Here is a 13,962-nt window from a genome sequence, read left to right on the forward strand (position 1 = left end):
TGCAGTCCCACTGGAAGTTCTCACTTTTGAAAAAGCGGTACGACATGAAATTCAACAACTTAACCCTCCTACAACCTTCCAGAACATCTCTAAATTAGAACGGAGGGCTATTAACTCTTTATCCTCCAACCCTGATATCACGCTTAAACCAGCAGATAAAGGCGGTGCCATTGTGGTTATGGATACCACTTATTACCAACAGGAATGTAGAAGACTACTTAGTGACACTTCATACTACTGCCCTATCTCCTCTGATCCGACTCCACGTCTACAACGCAAAATTCGTGGCATGATCTCTGAAGCAGAGGCAGAAGGTTGGATCACTCGACAAGAAGCTGAATTTCTTGATACGAAACATCCTAAAATTCCATATTTCTACTGCCTTCCGAAAATCCACAAGGGCCTCCCTCCTCCAGATCGCCCTATTGTGTCTGGTATTGGCTCGCTATTAGAACCCCTTTCTAAATTTTGTGACTTCTTTCTGCAACCCATTGTACAGAAAACATCCACCTTTTTGAAGGACACAAAAGACACTCTAGTTCTATTGAATGACATAAATGAGTCTGGCACTACTGACATTCTGATTTGTCTAGACGTAGATGCGCTCTATACCAATATCCCACAAGAAGCCACGCTCAGTGCTGTAGAGGAAATACTCTTGGCTGATACATGGACCTACAACACTCCAGTGAGTTTCATTATGCAATGCTCTAGTGTGGCCCTTCAAGATAACTTTTTTCAATTTGAGAGAAGCCTATTCCACCAGATACAGGGCACCTCTATGGGTAGCACTTTCGCGCCAAGTCTGGCATGCCTCTACATGTTTACATTTGAACAACGCCATATTTTGATCCCTGATCAACCATTTTTTTCCAATATCATAATGTGGCGCCGCTACATAGATGATATTTTGGTAATTTGGAGAGGGGAGATGGACCGTGCGATAGCCTTCACTCAATGGGTTAACACTTTGGACACCCATCTCCGTTTCAGTTCTACCATCTCCGACAAAGAAGTCTCCTTCTTGGATTTACGAATCTCATTGAAGGATGGTGTCCTCAATTCATCTTTTTACCACAAACCGACGGATCGCAATAGTCTTTTACTTTACAACAGCCATCATCCAAAAGCCCTACGAGACAACCTACCTTTCGGTCAATTCCTCAGGATACGACGCAATTGCTCTGACAAAAATGATTACCATACACAAGCCAATGCCTTATGCTGCAAACTTCGTGAGCGCAACTATCCTTTACCTCAGATTCGGCAAGCAAAAAAGAGGGCGGGCAATATCCCCCGTGATATATTACTGACTAATAATACTCGTCCAAAACAGACGAGATTGACGTGTGTCACTACTTTCACCCCTCTTAGTAACCAAATAAAAGGTACGATACGTAGACTTTGGCCCATCCTCACGAGTGCGGGCGCAACTCTAGAACGTCCTCTTTTTGCATTCAAAAGAACGCCCAACATTAAAGACCTTGTAGTCCACACAAGACCGTCAATGAAACAGCCTACTAATAATTTGGACACTGGTCAATGGCTTAAAGTAAAGGGTCATTACCCTTGTGGTTCCTGCAATATCTGCCCCTTCACTGATAATATTCGAGAGGTAGATATAGGTGAACAAAGGACCTGGCAACTCAGATCCCATACCAACTGTCGGACCAAGAATTGTATTTACATGATTACCTGCCCGTGCAACTTGAGGTATATTGGCATGACAACCAGGATGGTAAAAATTCGCATTAATGAACATCGAAGCACCATTAGATGTAAAAGATCCTCCACGAAACTGACTAATCACTTTGTCGAGAAGCAGCATGGACCGAATGATATGAAATGGTTGGTCTTAGAATCCATGAGAGATAACATTGACAATACCAAAAAGCTTTTCGAAAAGGAACAACGGTGGGTCTTTAGACTACAGACTCATGTACTTGGCCTGAATGATGATATTCAATGGACTAGCTTTATGCACTAACATGGATATCCAGCCCTCTTTTGAGAGTCTATTATGGCCCTCTCTGGGTATTATTATTATTATTTCTATTTTTTATATACATTTTTTGTATCTCTTTTTCCATACCGATTTATAATTTCACATATTAATATAGTGTTTGATCAGCATGTATTGATTTGGGACAGTACTCTACACTACTTGACTGTCCAAGATGGCCGAGACTTTTGCATTTCCCTCTAGATACAATCTCCAAAAATGGCCGACACCTTTTTCATGTCACCAAGTCCTTCCTCTATTTCTCTATTTTCTTAAAACCCCCTTGGGATCATTGTGTATCCCAATACCGGGTGAGCGTCTTGGCGCAAGGTTCATCGGCAACGACCGGCTTGATTCTAAGTAAGTGGTTCTTTTCACATGTGCCTTTATTTATCGGCACCTCGGTCACACCGCTGTCTCCCTCCGTATTTGTTCGGAGACACGGCGTTTTCACCGGCACGCCGGCTTTTTTGTCAAATTACACATCTCTGCAGTGAGCACGCTATGTTTTCATAGCGTTGCCCTGCTTTTGAAAGTCACGCGCTTATATCCAACCCCGCGCTCTTCCCTTTTTGCTTTTCAATAACGGGACACGTTTTAGCTATTACACTTATCTCCCGCATTTTTTGATGTTCATTTTTTACATTACCATGCGGCTGTAACTATCTGCCGTACTGCCTAGAGCCTGTTTCCGCACTTTATAAATGATAATCCATTTTCTGCATGTTACTACTGCCTAGTGCTTATAATATTAACCTAGTGTTAGGTACAGGAATGTATTAATGTGCCCTAAGATTTCATTACTACTATTTTAATACGTTCCTTATCCTGTTGAGTTTCTATTTTTTCATAATGACAATTCTTTCTGTGTTCCTTCCGTTTGTGTATATATTTAGATCAGAGTTGATTTTTTAGCCCGGACTCCCCCGATGTGGCCCTACCATTAATTTTTGGAGGGTAAGCAATGTGGTTTGCTTAATTGGCCTCGCACTCTTTGTTACTTGGGTAATATATTTTTTACCACTTGGCACTTGAGTGATTTTGCACTTTATTCTGGGTTTGCACAATGTAGTCCAGTGTAATATTCTCTTTTTTGTATATGAACTACGTTTCAGTAATGATGGTTCCTTTCTTTCCTCTTTAAATTTTTTTTTCTAGGTTTCGATCTATATCTGTGGAAATTCCCACCATCTATAGGATTAGGTACGTTACTAGGTCCTGATGAATCGCATAAGTTAATTTTCCAGACATTAGCGAGAAACATGTTGACCCATTACATAGAGTAACACAGGGGACCCTGTGTGCTCCGTCTCTTATATGCCATTGCTTTCAAAGAGACATTATCTGCATTATACCGATGAGTATTTTTAATGGGATCTGTGGTCATTATCCCATTAATTCCCCTTTTTCGGGTTTTTAATCTTGTCAGAGGTAAAAACATAAATATTAAAATTACTAGCAGTTACCTCTAGGCATTTTTAATCTCTTTTTTTGCCAATCCTTCATTTATCTGTTTTTGACCGGCTTTATTTGTTTTACAAAAGATCTCCGGCAAAGAGCCCCCCTGTGGGGCCCGTCAGGCATTGCAGCGCCGGCCTGACGAGGAGCTGGCCCTATGATGAAGCATGTCACCGGACGGTGAGTGAGGGCTCTTGCTTCGAACAGCTCTGGTTCCCATCTATGGACTAAGTGTTCTATCAGAAAGAAACCCATCTCTCTATATGGAACCGTGTGTAATCTTTTTTTTGATTGACTGAGGTAATTCGTTCTCCATCAGGGCTGCTCGGCTCTTTGAATGCCGTCAGGAATCCTCTGAACTTCTCTTTAGGAGGAAGTTGAAAACCATTCTCTTTCCCAGTTAATCTGCTTCCCCTGGCTCTTCCGACATTCGTGGTGTACTTTAGCGCTGGGATGCCCCCGGGTAGCCATGCGCTCTGCAAATCTATAAACTAAACTAAACTGTCATAGCTAATACACATTTTCAAAATCACAGACTGACTCCAGATTGTTTTGTGCTTCAAGGGTGTTTACTGAAGTGCTAATTATTGGAGGGGGTGGTAAAATGGTGATGGGTGATGGTGGAGGAATGTCCATGGCAGAGTCCAGTCTATTAGTCTCACAGGTGCACTGCCCATATGGGCATAGGAAGTGGAGCTGGGGCAGTTCCAATATGGACAGGGTTACAAAGTGGGAGAGTGGGATGACAATCAGGGTGGTCTCATTTCTTGGCGGGGGTCTTGCCATCGTGCTCTGTCCTGTTCCTGGATCTCAGGGACCGCTTGCTGGGTGGTTCTCCGTCTGCAGGGGGTGGGGTGCTGGTGTGGTGGTCCTGTGGCGGGGCGTCCTGTCCACTAGTGCCGGCGGAGGTGGTGGGCAGTTCATCGTCCATGCTAGTGTCAGGTGCCCCTTGGAGTGCCACGGTGTCCCTCATGGTGTTCTGTATGTCCTTCAGCACCCCTACGGTGGTGCCCAGGGCGGAGCTGATGGTTCTGAGTTCCTCCCTGAACCCCAAATACTGTTCCTCCTGCAGGCGCTGGGTCTTCTGAAACTTGGCCAGGACCGTAGGAGCCATTGTCTCCTGGGAGTGGTGGAATGCTCCCATGATGGAGGAGAGGGCCTTGTGGAGAGTGGGTTCCCTTGGCCTGTCCGCCCCCTGTCGCACAACAGCCCTCCCAGTTCCCCTGTGTTCCCGGTCCTCCGTCCCCTGGACCGTGTGCCCACTACCACTGCCCCCAGGTCCCTGTTGTTGTTGGGGTGGTGGGTTCTCCTGGGTTCCCTGTAGTGGTGGACACACAGCTGATTGACATGTCCTGGGTACGGAGGTATGGACTAGCTGGGTGGGTGCTGTGCTGGTGTAACCAGAGGGTGGAAGGTCTGTGGTGGCCTGTGACTGGGTGTGGGGAACCGACTGTCCCGAGGCTCACGATGGTCCGGGCTGGTCATCTAGATCCAGTTGGCCAGAGCTGCTGTCATCACTGTGGGCCTCTTCTGTTGGTGGGGTGGAGATGTCTGGACCCTCCTGTCTGGTGACGTTGGGTAGTGGTCCTGCAGGGGTGTAAAAGCATGATTATTGCATCTGGTGTGCAATGGGTGGGTCACCGTGTACCCCAGTGCTAGCATTCCTGTGTGGGGGCTTGTGTGATGAGGGTTGGGGGGGGGGTGTCATGGGTATGTGCAGTGGGCATGCTTTAGTGATGGGTATCCATGCTTTGTTGTGTCATGCAGGGCTTGGTGTTGGGATGGGTGGTTTGTGTTATTAGTACATTAGTGAGGAGTTGGAGTGATAGGGGAGGGGAGGGGGTGAAGGTGGGGGTCTGTGATAGCATGCAGGTAGGGTGGGGGATATGATAGTTAAGATTTGACTTACCAGAGTCCATTCCTCCACCGACTCCTCTGAGGCCCTCAGGATGCATAATGGTCAAGACCTGCTCCTTCCATGTTGATAGTTGTGGGGGAGGAGGTGGGGGTCCGCTGACAGTCCGCTGTACCGCAATGTTGTGCCTGGAGACCACGGAACGCACCTTCCCCCGTAGGTCGTTTCACCTCTTCCTGATGTCCTCCCGATTTCTTGAGTGCTGTCCCACTGCGTTGACCCTGTCGACTATTCTTCACCATAGCTTCATCTTCCTAGCTATGGAGGTGTGCTGCACCTGTGATCCAAATAGCTGTGGCTATACCCGTACGATTTCCTCCACCATGACCCTGAGCTCCTCCTCTGAGAATATGGGGTGTCTTTGCCATGCCATGGGGTGGTGTAGGTGATGTGTGTGGTGGTGTATGTGGTGATGAGTGTGGTGATGTGTAGTGGTGTGTGGTGTTTTGTGCGTGGATGTTGTGTGGGTGATGGTGTTATGTGCCTCTGTGTGGTGGGGCTGTCTATGCAGTGCAGTCTCTCTGGCCTTCGTCAATAATTTTTTGTTGTAGGGGTTTGTGGGTGATTTGGGTGTGTGTTTTATATTGTGTTGGGTGTGTGGGAGTGGTGTTTGTATGTGTATCAGGTGTGTGTATTTGGAATTGTCTAATGTGGCGGTGTTTTGGAGATGTGTGTCTAATTTGAGCGCAGCGGTGTGTACCGCCAATGGAATACCGCGGTTGAAAGACCGCCGTGTGGATTTGTGGGTCGTGATAGCATGGGCGTGTTTCTGTTGGCGTGACGGTGGAGGTTTTGTTTTCGCCAGTTTAACACTGACCTTTGGTGTGGCGGACTTGTGTGGGTGTCTGACTTTCGGCGGATTCCGAGATGTGGGTCATAATAGCTGTGGCGGATTTCCGCGGCGCGGCGGTGTATTGGCGGTGTTCTGCATGGCATTAAGCGGCTTTTACCACCAATGTTGTAATGACCCCCCGAAACGTATTATTGCTGAAAGGTGTCAGGAAATCATGCTTATTTCCCCTGCAGCTGGAGGCTGAAGAGTCCAGAATAGACTTCGGCGGGGGATGCTGTCCTTTCTAGCTAAACATTCAGATACCTAACGGTTCGTATTTGCCATGACAAACTGGACCTCCTTTGGTGGCAAGTGCACAAGAATGGAGGTGGTGATTCGAAGCCAGGTCGCATTCTGGAAAACATCCCCTCTGTTGGCAACAGGTAGAATTGCTGTCTCTAAAAATGTTGTGCCGTCTGGACTACTTAATCTTTTTTTCAGTCTCCCTCTACCCTCTATGACTCCCCGGACTCCCTGTTCGAAGAACTTTTATGGCCTTATATGGCAGAATGGTCGGCACAGAGTGGCACCAGTCATCAGAGACTGCCCACTGATAAAGGAGGTCTATCTTATCCAAACATTATTACATAGAAGCCCAGTTGGCAAGTTGATGGCTTGCTGAGAGACACCTAGCTGACACTACCTCAACCCAAACCCCCTGGTGCGGAGAAGAGATTCTGTAGCTGTTCTATCCTTCCCAGATCAAAATTCAGTCTTCCTCATGTCTGCTCCAGGTGTCACACAATTGCTTCCGTAGGAACCTGTGTATTAAAGATCCAATTTTTTCCTCTTTTCCAGGCTCCTACCATTCCCCTGCTAGAATCTCCCCAAACCTCTGGCCCTCTGACATCCACTGAGCTACATCACTGGCCTTTTAAAGGCATCACAACCGCAGGCGACCAGGATGGGAGTCTGTTCCCCACTGACAAACTAATAGACCATTAGAACATTCATGGGGGCAAAATACTACTACGTGCTGGCTTGTATATTGCGCACCAGCTGGTGCATTGTGGTGTTGGTACCACCAACTAATGCATTTGAGAGCAACTTCACACCATGGGGAATGTTCGGAGGCTTATCCGTTGGCTCATCCGATTCTTCTTGCTGCATAGGACATACCTAGGACATGTTAACTGTCACTGTAGGCTTTGTCTTTAGTAGAGAGTGCCACCATGCGAGCAGAGGAAGCCAGAGTCCCCCGAACACACCCCATTTCATTGGAATTGGATGAACTGCTATTAAGTCTTCAGTCAGCAACCAAGGATGACTCCTTCCCTCTTTAAATGGAGTGCTTCCCCATGTTCTGTGTTCTAGGATTGCTATCTCCTGCTGCACTGCCTGCCCAGCCCATCCGAAAATATCGTCTGTATGATACCCAGTACCAAAACTTGTATTAGCTCCTGCTGATGAACTTCCACCCATGGAGTTCTGTGCGATGTTCTCTGTGTGGCCACTGTGTAGTATTCACTTTCTAAATGTGATAAATGCTGTGATGACACACAATTTTTTGCCTCTCTTCCTCAATACAGCTGTTCAGAATAGCCTGCCTTTGTTTATTGTTCTTTAGTAATCTTTTTCTTTTCCTTTTCTTTCTGCCATTGCTAGCATGCACAACTATAGAATCTTCCTGCCATATGTCATGATGATTCTACGTTCCCAAGGCTTATAGTCAGGATTGCTGACACCGTGATGCGAATTTTGTGGCTCGATGCTACCATGCTGTGCATTTAAAGTGCTAGTAATAAAAATCTATAAATACATTCTACAATAATACTGAACAGTGTCAAGGTCTGAAGGCTATTGTCACTTCACTCATAAAAAACATGATAAACACTAAAACAAATTCCTAGTTCTTGATTCACTATGTTTGTGGTTATGTTTTTAACTTGTTGATTTTGTAAGAAGCTGTTTGGAATACTGAATTCTGAGTTATCCCTTTCTTTGTCCTCATGCGAGTGACCAAAATTACTGGGTCTGAATATTCCTTCAAATTTCATTGGCTCACAAACAAAAGTTAATTTAGTCTCTGGGAAATGACTCCTTCCTAGTACATTATTGGCGCCTCCATTAGATCAGCATGAGAACTTCCACCTGGGTCCTCCTTGCCACAGAATCGGAATGTCTTACATGTTGGTGATCCAAAAACGATTAAAAGACTTTTGTCACCAGTGTGGTCCAGGTTGAGTTATAATGCAATGTTCAGTGGTAATGTTGGCTGGAAATTAAGGTAATATGATTAAGGATCCCAAACTATAGAAAGCGATGGCTATGACAGCCCTGGGAAGAATTCTTCCACAGAAATATTTCAAGAAGGGTTTGTGATCTCTCGGTCAAAGTGAGCTATATATTCTGTGAAATCCTTAGGGGCATATTTATACTCTGTTTTCACAGAATTAGCGTCATTTTTTTTTTACTAATATTCGGTGCAAAACTAACTCCATATTTATACATTGGCGCTAGACCTGTCTAGCGCCAAATTCATGGAGTTTAAGTCAATTTTTGGACGTGGAAACCTACCTTGCCTTAATGAGATGCAAGCTAGGTGTTCCCGTGCAAAAAATTACTCTGTGGCCTTAACCCAATATTTATACTCCTGTGCAAAAATGGTGCACGGGAGGGAGGAGGGGTCACATTTTTTTTAACACCTGGGTTAGGAGACCTGTGGGCTAATTTCCATGGTGATCCACCATGGAATAAGTCCACAGGTGCCCTCTCCAGGCCCCAGGGACACCCACACCAGAGGGACAGCATAGGATGGGGGACACAATCCCAGGTAAGTGCAGGTAAGTATTTTGTTTTTATTAAAGTGCCACTGAGGGCCCTGAAATGGGCCCCCTACTTGGCACTGGGTGCAATGGCCATTCTGAGGGGACTCTGGTCCCCTCTGCTGGCCATTGGGGTGGTGGGCATGACTCCTGTCTTTCCTAAAACAGGAGTCTTGTGGTATGGATTGTTTTGCATCAGAAAATGACTCTAGGACGATTAGAGTCTTTCTTTGGACTCTAACCTGCCTAACATAATTTCTTGGTGCAAAACCCCCTTCTTCCATACTGCCAGCCCCACCGACTAACATAATTTTTTTTTTATGCTAGCCTACCCTTTGCACCGGCTTGCACCATTCCATAAATATGGTGCCCAGCTGGTGCACAGAAATGGTGCAAACTGGTGCTAAACGTTTTGGTGCAAAACTGCGTTAGTGCAGTTTTGCACCAAAAAGTATAAATCAGGGCCTTAGTTTACTGTAAGGCTCTCTTGTGAGCCTTATGGTTGTGGGACCGTAAGGTCAGAGGATGTCATTGAAGTCTGCCAAATGGCCAGTAGAGAGTCAGCAATGACACTCCCTTTGTGAGAGCCCATACATAATCAGGAGTAGAACCTCAAACCCAAGGCCAGCAGAGGAGAGTATGAAAGTTCTATTCTCAACTATTTAAAAGTACAGTGTTCAATCAAATCATTGTGAGGACCACCATGACTATTACATTCACCAGTGTGGCTATCTGAGCAGATTAGATATATCATCACTTGGCCAGCATCGTGTTACATCTGCAGCTCCATTCCGGGAGGAAGCTTAATGTATTTAGGCCTGATATTGCAACACTATGGGCCTCAATACGACCCTGGCGGTCATGAGACCCCCTCCACATTGCAACTGTGGCGGAGCCGCCACGGTCAGACCGCTAACACCGCCAGGTTGTCACCAGCTGACAGCCTGGCGGTCTCAGCGGTTTGTAATCTGCCAGGGTGGCACTGCATATGACTACCCAATCTGCCAGCCTTTTCATGGTGTCGGACCGCCATGGAAAGGCTGGCGGAATGGGGCCCCTGCACTGCCCATGTACTTGACATGGGTAGTGAAGGGGCACCTGTGGACAGCCCTGTCGCGCTTTCCACTGCCTGAATTATGGGCAGTGGAACCCACACCGCCACATTGCCGATAGTTCAATTACGAGCCGGCGTCAATTTTAAGCCCTGTTTCCCACTGGGCTGGTGGGCGGAAACACTGTTTCCGCCTGCCAGCCTAGCGGGAAGCTTGCATTAGCGCTGGCGGGTGACGGGCCGCACAGGCGGTCAAATGGCAGGACGAGTTTGGTGTAAGAACCATGGAGTAGCAGCAGGTTAATAGTGGGTACTTATCTGAGCAGGAATTGTCTTGTAGAAGAATATTTTGGGGTCACTTAGATCCCTTGAAACAACTCCCTTGCTTGTACCTCACTTGACTTTTACTATGAGGTGTGCCCTCAGATAAAAGTTTCATTTATAATTGTTGTGAGCTTGGTGCCATTTTGTGAAGCTAAAACTTGCAAATTCTCAATATGCCACACATAGGCAACATTGTGCAATGAGTGACAAAAAATGCAAATAATTAATACCATACTGCAAAGACTGCATTATTCCATGACCAGATCCACTACACCATGGATGCAAACACTATGTCAATAATTATCAACATCTTACATTGTCAAGATTACCATTATGTGCAGGAATGGGCTACATGTCATGGATGCCCACAATATTTGAAGTATTACCATTATGTACTAAGGCCAGCATTGTACTATTGATTGCCATCATGGGATGGATGCCCACAAGGTGCCAAGAATTGCAGTTAGTTAAGAGCCAGTTTTTCCCCTAGAGGGACACTAAGATTCAACCATGGATGCCCTCAGGTTACAAGAAATGCCACAATTATGCCAGGGTCAACATTTTTCCTCTTTGGGAGTGGGGCTCATCCAATGGATGCCTACAGGCAGGCAAGAATTACCACAAATGTGCTAAGGCCCCCATTTTACCAGAGTGGGCATGGGCCATCATCCCATTTTTTTGAAACTCTTTTTAATGAGGTATTTACTTTTACACAACTTGTCAGTGATACAGTATCATACAAATTACAACTATTACATTGTGGTACTTAATAATGATCCAGCCCATTGTGTAATACGAGGCAGTGATCTAGGTAGGACAAGAATAAAATGCACTCTCCTGAGGGCTAGGAGTGAGTCTGCTGATCATGTGGGTGATGCCTAAAACCTTCAGAATGTGAAACTCTAGAGATGGGCTTGTGAAATATGTGTGCCTTTTGAGACAGTAACTGTGGGGTGTGGTGGGATTGGGCAGCAGCACATGCAACATGGTGAAATGGTGTCAGTGGTTTCAGGGTCTGTGGCGAGGCAGTGACCAGTGGTCATGCCATCTCTTATCTTCCTGGGGAGGAGGCAGTGTGAGTGGGCCTGGGGCATGCGCGTTCACGGGGTGAGGTCCAGGGCTGGCAAGGTGGGCTGAATGCATTAGGTGGAACAGTATTGGTTCGTCATGAGAGAGGATTGTCTTTGTGTGTTCATTTTCAGAACTGCATGAGCATGGTGTCTTATGCCGCTGCAAAGGGCCTTTTGCTAAGGCAGTGTGCCTCCTCGTAATGTAGATTGGTACATTTGGCTTCTCCTCAGTGGAGAAAAGCCCTGTGCCACTGTATAGATGGCGCCAGGTGTGAAGCTCTCCAATGTAGTGCAATGGTGCATTTGGCTAGCAGCAGGGCTAGGTTTGCAAAGCAGGCCCGGATTATGTGCTTTTATCTCATTTATAGATCCCCAAGGCAGTCGCCGACCACATGTTCAGGTGAGTGAGTTCAGTGAAGGTGTCATAGGTATTGTGGATAAGACAATAGTACTGTGTTAGGGCGGGGCACACCCACAGCTTGTTTTGGTAGTCAGTGGTGTGGGAATGACATCTGCGGCATGTGAGATTGGCTGTTTGGAATATGAGGTTCAACTTAGATGGTATTAGGTAGTCCCTGTGTAGCACTGTATATTGAACACTCTTAGGGTCAGATGTAGGTAAGTCCGAGTTTGGCACTTGCAAATTGCGAGTCTGAGCGACTCGCAATTTGCAATTCGCAAACCCGGATGCAGGATGGTGTCCCTGACACCATCTGCAAATTGCAAGGGGGTCGCAAGGACCCACCTCATTAATATTAATGAGGTGGGTCGCAATTTGCGACCCACTTGCGATTCGCCGCACTCACAGGGATGGTGGCTTGCTGGAGACAGCAGACCACCATATCTGTGACTGCTTTTTAATAAAGCAGTTTTTTTTTGTATTGCAGCCCCTTTTCTTAAAGGAAAACGAGTTACAATACACATGAAAAAGTGAAACGTTTTTGTTTCATTTTTTCATAGCCATTCACAAAGGGGACGGGGTCACATGGGGACTCCTTCCTTTTTGCGAATGGGTTAGCACCCATTTGAAATGGGTGCTAACTGCGAATTGCTTTGCGACCGCGTTCGCGGTCACAAAGCAATTCTACATCGCGATGCGAATCGCAAATAGGAAGGAGAAACACCCCTTCCTATTTGTGAGTCGCATTCCCATTTTGTGAGTTGGTAACCAGGTACCGACTCGCAAAATGGGAATGAGCATCGCGATGTGCATTTGCATGGCGCAAACAGCGAAATTCGCTGTTTGCACCATGCAAAACGCTTGCTACATCTGCCCCTTAGTTCTTGTATTACGGAAGATGTGCTGTTGTGACTCAAGCACCAATGTTCATTCTGAGCCATGGAGGGGGTGTCCAATATCGTCCTCCCACATCTTCCAGAGAGGCTCTAAAAAAGCCCCTATGTATTCCTGGATGGCTTTGTTAAGCCATGTAATCAGGAGACGTCTGGAACCCATAGTTTACTGAGCATGTATGACTGCATGGGGTGGGGGATCCTCATCAACCGTGTACCATAGGAAGCGACACGCTGTCCATAATTAGCTTTGGAGGAGTAATTGACCAGTAGGGATCTTGCAGCTAGTCGAATGTCAGTAGGTGATGGCCTTGGAATGTTGTGCCAGGTGGCTGAGGGCCTAATTTTGGGCTTGGTGAATGGGGCTACTCAGTTACAAACATAATGGATATCCTGTCTGCCATATTATGATCCAATTATATCATAGGGGAATCGTAGTATGGTGGTTGGGATATCTGTTATGTTTGTAACAGAGTAACCCGTCCTCCAAGGCCTCCATGGTGAAGGACCGGGAAAATTATGGCAGACCTTGTAGAGGAATTGTGGGAGCATATGTCAGGAAATGGTGTATCAACTGGAAGATCTGAGCAAGGCATCTGTGAGCTACTCAGATGTGTAATGACCATGAGCGATGCATTTTGAATGAGGGCAGCAGGAGTAGGCAGAGGATATCTAATGGTAAAGGCCTATTGCTGGTACTGGTTTCGTATAAGTTACTACCTGCCAGCCTGTGCACACTCACTGGAGTTGGGCTGTTGAGTAATATGATTCAAGGGACTGATCTCCCAACCCTCCCTGTATCACTGGTTGCTGGAGTAGAGTAGAGTAGAGGTATTTGATGTCTTTCATTAGCTCATATCAGCTACCCTAGCTTGGAATGCAACTTACTGAAGAACAATCTGGGCGGGTTACATTGATGAAACAGTATAGAAAGTGGGGGAGGATTGCCATTTTGGAGAGGGAGATTTTACTTGTGATCGCCAGAGGTAGCCGCTTCCAGAACTCAGGCCCTCATTATCAACTTGGCGATAATAACCGCTGTGCCCATGGTGAACAGACCGCCAGTGGCGGTGGACTGCACACTGCTGAATAATGATGCCAAAAAGACAATCTCCCAAAAATCCTGCAACCCCCACCCACCGCCTGGACCTACTTTGGCAGAAAGGCAGTACACCCCACTCCAACACCGCCATGCAGACAAATCCTCCGCCCACCAAATAATGATGCACAAATCAGCTTGGAGGACAGTGAA

This window comes from Pleurodeles waltl, chromosome 1_2 (assembly GCF_031143425.1).
Source record: "Pleurodeles waltl isolate 20211129_DDA chromosome 1_2, aPleWal1.hap1.20221129, whole genome shotgun sequence".
NCBI classification, from domain to species: Eukaryota; Metazoa; Chordata; class Amphibia; order Caudata; family Salamandridae; genus Pleurodeles; species Pleurodeles waltl.